The sequence below is a fragment of the Lynx canadensis genome, chromosome D1 (assembly GCF_007474595.2).
Source record: "Lynx canadensis isolate LIC74 chromosome D1, mLynCan4.pri.v2, whole genome shotgun sequence".
NCBI lineage: Eukaryota > Metazoa > Chordata > Mammalia > Carnivora > Felidae > Lynx > Lynx canadensis.
Window position 1 is genome coordinate 106982397 of NC_044312.2, and position 7125 is coordinate 106989521.

Sequence of the window (7125 nt, forward strand, 5' to 3'; positions counted from 1 at the left end):
GAGGGGGACACAGAATCGGAAACAGGCTCCAGGCTCTGAGCCATCAGCCCAGAGCCCGACGCGGGGCTCGAACTCACAGACCGCGAGATCGTGACCTGGCTGAAGTCGGACGCTTTAACCGACTGCGCCACCCAGGCGCCCCTAACATGAACTTATTTTATTCGTGGCCACGACTCTAAGATGATCACTCAATTTCCTCCAACAGTTTGCCTTCCGAGTCATTCAGGATCAGGGCGGTGCTGAGTTCTGATTGGATGGGCTTCTATGAGATCTGATTGGTTGGATCATGGGTTGGAAATGTCAATAAAGCAGGTTGCAACTTCTTGCTTTTAATTTGCATAGTACAGAGTATATACAACATGGACTCTGGAGTCAGTTTACTTGGATCTAAATCCTTATTTCACATTTACTGGTTGTATAGACAGGGCAGGTTGCTAAAATCCTGTATTATCTCAGTATTCTTGTTTGCAAGATGGGTATAATAGTCATGTTTGCCTCATTGGGCTACTGGAGGGTTAAACGTGTGAATACAGCTAAAGATCTTTTTTAAAAAAATTTTTTTTATGTTTGTTCATTTTTGAAAGAGAGAGACAGAGCACAAGCAGGGGTGGGGCGGAGAGAGAGGGGCACACAGAATCTGAAGCAGGCTCCAGGCTCCGAGCTGTCAGCACAGAGCCCGACGTGGGGCTCGAACTCATGAACGGTGAGATCATGACCTGAGCCGAAGCCGGACGCTCAACCAACTGAGCCACCCACGCGCCCCAATACAGCTAAAGATCTTAAAGTAGCCACTGCCCTGCAGCTCAGTGAGAATGAGCTGTTCTTATTATGTTTCTGGTAAAAAGGTGAGACACTTGGGATGCCTGGGTGGCTCAGTCAGTTAAGTGCAGGACTTGATCTCAGCTTAGGTTCATGAGTTCAAGCCCTATGTTGGGCTCTGAGCTGGCAGCACAGAATCTGCTTGGGATTCTCTCTCTTTATCCCTCCCCTGCTTGTTCTCTCTCTCTCTCTCTCTCTCTCTCAAAATAAATAAGCTTTATTAAAAAAGTTTTAAAAAAAAGGTGAGACTATTATATTGATTTTAGAGAGAAAATAGGCCTAAGCACATCTTACCCTAAGAACAGTGATCCCCCACTGGGCGTGATTTTGCCCCCCACCCCCCGCCTCCAGGAGACATTTGGCAATGTCAGGAGATGTTTTTGGTTGTCATAGCGCCAGGGATGCAGCTGAACATCCTACAATGCATAAGACAGCCCCCCCCCCCCCCCATCAAGAATTTTCTGGACCACAAATGTCACTAGTGCTAAGTTTGGGAAACCCTACCTTAAAAGATGCCTCAGACTTATTTTGAGGAGTGACCAATCCCATACCCGCTTGGCCGAGGATATTCCAGTCATACTGAAGACTCCTACCAAAATATTTCTAAGAATGCCCATGCTCTTATTTGAGTAGGGAAAATCTTTGCGAGGTGAGGAGGAAAACTGCTCCCCCACCCTCTGCTTGAGTACAGCAGAGTAGCCTGGGCTCCAAAGCGCTGCAGCCCTTTCCCTTCCCAGGCATACGTAGCCAATTTGACCACTGGAGTAGCCACGTCAGGACCCCAGTCTTCCTGTGTCCAGGCCAACAACACTCTTCTCCGCCATGTTCTAACCCGATTGTTGGTTTGAGCTCCCGTGCCGGACCCTTGCCTTTGCGGTGTGTTTCCATTTGGGGTTTCTGGATGTCCCTCCCTGTTATCTGCCTCCTACTGACCGTCCATCCACCGCACTTCATCATTTGGCATATGTCTGAACACCATGGATGCCTAGGGTTCCAGGGTTTTATGGGAGGTAGCCAGGCCCTGTCCGAATTAGTTGATGCAAAGGGCCGGGAAGGGAAGGGGCGTTTCTCAGTTCTCACAGGCATAAACCTCCAAGTCTTGGTATTGAGGGGAAGCAGTTTTATTTCCGACTTCTCTTCTAAGCACTCAAGATGCCCGGCTATCGTTGTGCGGTTTACGCAAACTGTAAACTGTATTAAGTCGGGGGGCTGTTATTGTCTGTTGAGGCACTGGCTCCATGAAGTCTTAGACTGCTTCAAACCTACTCTACCTAACTTCAGAGCCAGGTTGTTTCCTGCTGTTTTAGAGGTGTGCCCAATTAAAGGGGTCTTAGGGATCACGTAGTTTCATTATGTACAAAAGAGAATAGGGGAGTCCCAGAGAGGGATGTAACTCAGCCCAGCCTCCCTCCTCCCACCCAGTGTTGGTTCTGGGCTGGGACCCGGTGGGTGTCCAGATGCCTGACAACATTCTCCAGGCCAAGGTATATAAGAGCCTTGTGGCCTGGGGATGTGAGGACAGCTGGACAAACAGCTTGGGAGCTCTGGGGCCAATCTCGTGTCAGGACCTGGTGCCCTCATGGGGGAGTAGGGAGAGAGTTGAGGGCAGCAGGGGAGATGGTGGGGCCCCTCCAAGCAACCTCCTTTTCTGAGTGTGTGCCCACCCCTGCCTTTGAGAAGAGCTCCCTCCCTCGTGCCTGATCAGCTCCAGCGAGGCTGAGCCTGGAAAAGCCTCAATTGGAGACTCCAGGGACTCCTGGAAATTGTGGTTGGCTCCTGGGATCATCTGGCTAGCACAGGGATTTCCTACCAGCCTCCCAGACCATGGAGAGTTTCCGGTTGGAAATGCTCCCCTGGCAGATGATTTGCAGAACTGAGAACTATTCTTTAGGGACACTCTATGTCATTAAGCACTCACAGTTGCATTCGCTGGATCGAGTGGAATGTGACTTAAGTTCTGGCCATGCTCACTGAGAAGGGGTCAAATCCGAGACTTCTGATTGGCCGAGAGCCACATGCCATCAGAGATGACTGCTGTCACTCAGGTGAAAACTTCTCGATGCATAGGTAGGGACACCAAGGCCCAGAGTAAGCAAGGGATTTGTCCTTGATCACCCAGCAAGGAAATCTAGAACTCACTTCCGTTGTTCTTGTGACCATGCTAGCCGCCATCACATATCTCAGATTTTCTGCCACATCTGGATTTTATATAATTTTATCCTGTTAAATTCTAAATAAATGGGATTTAAGGTGCGTGGCTACCTGTGACCTTGATTTTTATCGTTTTGTGAGACTTTTCCAATAAATGATTTACAGGTCAGAGAAAATATTCTTGCTCAGATCACATGTTCTAAATGTGAGTTTGAAATGAGTGGCCTGGACAGAAGTCTGGCAAACTCTGAGTGCCTGCTGGGCACATAGCAACGTTCTGAGCAAGGAGCCAAATTGTGAGTTTTATGTCTCATGGCCTGGCTACCCGGGCCAACGAACGGTGCAGAAATTAGAAATTCATCCGAAACTGCCATCTAAAGGCTGGACAGGAGGGGCGCCTGGGTGGCGCAGTCGGTTAAGCGTCCGACTTCAGCCAGGTCACGATCTCGCGGTCCGGGATTTCGAGCCCCGCGTCGGGCTCTGGGCTGATGGCTCAGAGCCTGGAGCCTGTTTCCGATTCTGTGTCTCCCTCTCTCTCTGCCCCTCTCCCGTTCATGCTCTGTCTCTCTCTGTCCCAAAAATAAATAAACGTTGAAAAAAAAAATTAAAAAAAATAAAATACAATAAAGGCTGGACAGGAGGCGAGCAACCAATGAGGTGGCTCGGCATGAGAACTCCGCCCGAGAGAGGTGCCCCATATTGGACGACCATTCACTGAGCCAGCTGAAGGCTGAGCTCAGGGACTGAGAGCAGGGAGGAGGGAAAGCAGGAGGAGCCGGTGTTGTAGAGGAAGAAACAGAGATGGAGAAAGGGTGCAGTCCAGACGGGGGGATTGGGGAACGGCAAGAGGAATGGGCCGTGTACATCCTGACCAATATCCCAGTTCACCAGGAGTCCTGACCACATGACTAGGAAATGTCTTCCTCGGCATCTTCGCTCCCCTTCTTGTGTGCCCCTGAAACAGCACGGGAGGGGTTATGGCCAGGGCATCCTGGGTACCATCCTGAATTCTGGACAACTGAAAGAGGCTACTTTTCAGGGTGCACGGTGGAGGGTGCTTAAACTGAAGCCATTGAGGCAGGGTGGGAGCTGAGCATGACGGGCCTTGTAGCAGAGTTTAGACTTCATCCCAATGGGAAGTCACTGAAAAGTTGAAGCAGCGGTGTAATATGATCTCTTTCGTGTTTATTAAGCTCTCTTTCAAATATCTAAGTACGGATTTGAGAATAATCAACTCTGTGCCTGACAGTCGAAGCCCTGGAGTGTTCTGGGTTGTCTAACACGGTAGCCTCTAGCCACTGCTGAGCACTTGAACTGAGCCCGTCCAAACTGACAAATGCTATTAGGGTAAAATATACACCAGATTTTGAAAACTTAATACGAATTACAGGCTATAAGATATCTTATCGATAGCTTTTACATTGATTTCATGTTGAAATGGTAATATAGGATATTTTTGGTTAAATAAAAGACATTATATATATAATTAAATACATTATATATACATTATATATATATATAATTAAAGTTATTTTTACCTTAAAAAAAATTTTTTTTTCAACGTTTATTTATTTTCGGGACAGAGAGAGACAGAGCATGAACAGGGGAGGGGCAGAGAGAGAGGGAGACACAGAATCGGAAACAGGCTCCAGGCTCTGAGCCATCAGCCCAGAGCCCGACGCCGGGCTCGAACTCACGGACCGCGAGATCGTGACCTGGCTGAAGTCGGACGCTTAACCGACTGCGCCACTCAGGCGCCCCATATTTTTACCTTTTTAAACTAAAAAATAGCTAGGAATTAAAATAACCAGGAATTTTTTATTTTTAACTTTTTTTAGAGAGAGTGCGAGTGGGGGAGAGGGGCAGAGAAAAAGAGAGAGAGAGAGAGAGAGAGAGAGAGAGAGAGAGAGAGAGAGAGAGAATCTTAAGCAGGTTCCATGCTCAGTGCAGAGCCTGAGGAAGGGCTCAATCCCACGACCCTGGGATCATGACCTGAGCTGAAATCACGAGTCAGATGCTCAACCAACTGAGCCACCCAGGTGCTCCAACGACTAGGAATTTTTGAATTGCGTCAGTGGCTTGCATTACGTTTCCACTGGAGAATGCTGGTAAAGAATATTTGAGGAAGGGGTTCTAGGAAAGAATTCTGGGGAACGTCAGTGTTTAAAAGATGACAGAGGGAGAGAAGCTGCTTTTGGAATTGTTTGGTTTGGAAACCCTTGAGTTTAGCTTAAACAAAACAAAAGCTATTCAGAAAATTCAGGATATTTTATAGAACTCAGGGTCAGAAAGCACATCCAGGACTGAGGAAGACCTGGGACTTGGAATCCACTAAGGATAGACTCAAACATCCAGCTTGATTTCAGCACAGGTCATGATCTCACGGTTTGTGAGTTCGAGTCCCACATCGGGCTCTGCACTGTCGGTGTGGAGCCTGCTTGAAATTCTCTCTCTGCTCCCTGCTCTCTGTCAAAAATAAATAAACATTAAAGAAAAAAAAAAGAATCAATGCAAATAGTCTCACCAAGTCTTTTTATCTGGGCCCCTGTATCTCTTCTCCTTTTCTCCGTGCACTTGCTTTGTTCTTTCTCTGCAACTGGCTTCCTCTCATCTACTTGCATCTGGGTCAGAGTGCAGTCTGAAGATGTACAGGGTTCGAAGGTGCGAGCCAGGGCGGCACCCAGCTCCTTTCCAAAGTTTAGCTGCGGAAGGGGAGAGAGAGACAGTGTGGCCCCTGGAGAGAGATATGGCTCCAAGGAGGGCTGGTTGGTTTGGTTGGTTTTTGGTAAGATAGGAGAGGCTGGGGCTTATTTAACCGGTGATGAGAAACAGCCGGAAGAGAGCGGATGGGTGGAGATCCCAGGGGGGGAAGGCTGCCTGCTGGACGGGCTGGATGTGGAGCCCCAGTTGGGAGGAATGACCTTCTGCTGTGCTTGGCGGGAACTCGGGGAGCATGGGGTGACATCAACAGCCTTCAGCTGTGTCTGCGGTTTTCCCACTTAAATAGGAGACAGAACTGTCCCGTGGCATGGGCCTGCGACACCGATCAGAGACCTGCGGCGAGCAGGGCTGGTGGATGGGGACTGGAGGAGCGCGGGCTTCCGCCCGCAGCTGCTCTGGGCTGCTCCGGTCCTCTGCCCACACTCACGCTGGGACACGTACACGCACACACTCATTTCTAAGCCCAAGACTTGCAGCGGACTGTATTGCGTCCTCACCCACCTTTAATGTTGGTGCTCTAACTTCCGGTGTGCTGGTAGTTGCAGGTGGGGGCCTTTGGAAGGTGATTAGGGATAGATGAGGTCACGAGGGTGGGGCATCACGTTGGGATTCGCATCCTCCTAAGAAGGGACAACAGAGACCTTGCTTCCTCTCACTCTCTCCCCAGGCCAAGTGAGGACATAATGAGAAGGTGGCCGCCTACAAGCCCGGAAGCGGGCTCCCATCAGGAACTGAGGCTGCCAGCACCTCCATCGTCGTGGACCTCCCAGCTTCCGGAAGTGGGAGGAAGACACGTTTGTGGTTTTAGCGATGCACCTGCGGCGTGTCGTTGCAGCGTCTCGAGTAGGCTTGGCCTATACATGCCTCAGTCCCCCACGTGCGAACACAGGTTCACATCAGCCCAGCTTGCCTGTACCTGTGTGTCCACACCCACGTGTTACACACAAGTACGGATGCAGGGGAGAGCAGTGCGCATGTCCACGTGGTGGCCTGCCCCCTTCTCCCTTCCACGCCCATTTCTGAGCCGCAAGCATGGCTTGAGTTCTTCATTGCCATTTATTGGACCCTCCCATGGAAGAAAGGGGTGGGGAGCAAGAAGAGGAAGCTGTCTTTGTTAGGACTGAACCAGGGAGCCCAGGGGACCTCAGAGGAAGGGGACTGGAACAATGGGGGAAGGTGGCCAGTGGGGAAGGGCTGGGCTGAGGGAGGGTGAGGGCAAGGGTGGGGCGTGGGAAGGCCTGTGGCCGAATCTTTGAACTGGCCAGGGCTGGGGGCTCCGGTGTGGTGGAGATGCCCTCAACCAAGCTTTCAGAGGACTGTGTTCAGGAGCATGGATGTGCTCAGCACCGCCCCCCCCCCCCCCCGCAACGGCCGCCCCCCAAAGGTGTCCTCAGAGCCCAGAGGCAGGCAAGGACCTGGCAAGGATTAGTTTCT